The following is a 1,019-nucleotide window of genomic DNA, read 5'->3' on the forward strand; positions in this document are numbered from 1 at the left end:
TGTCTGCAGTGGAGGCTCTGCCTCCGACGCCTGCCGAGTGCACATCTGAGGCGGCGCCACAGCCGAGCGATTCGGCGCCACAGCCGAGTATGGTGTCGCGGATGTTTGCAGGCAATGCTGCACCTCGCATGTATTTCGCCCCTCACCACCGTGAGGAGGGAGGCCCCGTTATGGCGATGCGGCCACCTTCTGGAAGCTGCAGAGTGGACGCGTCGCGTGGGGCGGCACGGCTGGCTGCGGTGTTTGGCGGGCTGCCGACACTGGAGGTGTCGCCGCCTTCCCGCTGTCCGAAGGTGGTCTTGCCGGCGTCGCAGCATGGTCCGCAAGCGAGCAAGGCGGCGCCGGTGTCTGCAGTGGAGGCTCTGCCTCCGACGCTCGCTGAGTGCGCATGGAACGCTGTGCCGCTGTCGAGGGGGTCTGTTCCACCGCTGCTATTGCGCGGAGTTGATGCTGAGGCTGAGTTGGCAGCGGCGCAGCTCGTAGTTGCGGCGCGCAGCGCAATGACGCCAGCGCCTGTTTACAGGAGCTGTCACAAGCCCGTGTATGTGGAACGGGGTGCTGCGTGGGATGCTGAGATGGCGGTGAAAGCGAGTGTGAACCGTCTTCGTTGTCAGGCTTACGGCTCGCCAGTGCCATATGGCACGCTGGAGGGGAGTATTATAGTGCCACCGACGCCGTTTGATGACCAATTTCCGGCTTCCGCGCCGCATGCGTCGTATTATCAGTTAGACGCGCACAGGGCGGTGGCGCCAGCGTGTGCTTACAGCAGTGGTCACGCGGCGGTGTATGCGGAGGTGCGTCCCGCGTTGGACGGTGAGAGGGCGGCGAGGCAGCTGTCCTACCCTTTCTGTCCTTCAACCGGTATTACGCCTGCGTTCGCTGCGGCGCCCCAGCCGGGTGAGGCGGCGCCGGTGTCTGCAGTGGAGGCTCTGCCTCCGACGCCTGCCGAGTGCGCATCTGAGGCGGCGCCCCAGCCGAGCGAGGCGGCGCCGGTGTCTCTTAGCCACACTCGCCCTCCT

This window comes from Leishmania donovani, chromosome 19, assembly GCF_000227135.1.
Source record: "Leishmania donovani BPK282A1 complete genome, chromosome 19".
NCBI classification, from domain to species: domain Eukaryota; phylum Euglenozoa; class Kinetoplastea; order Trypanosomatida; family Trypanosomatidae; genus Leishmania; species Leishmania donovani.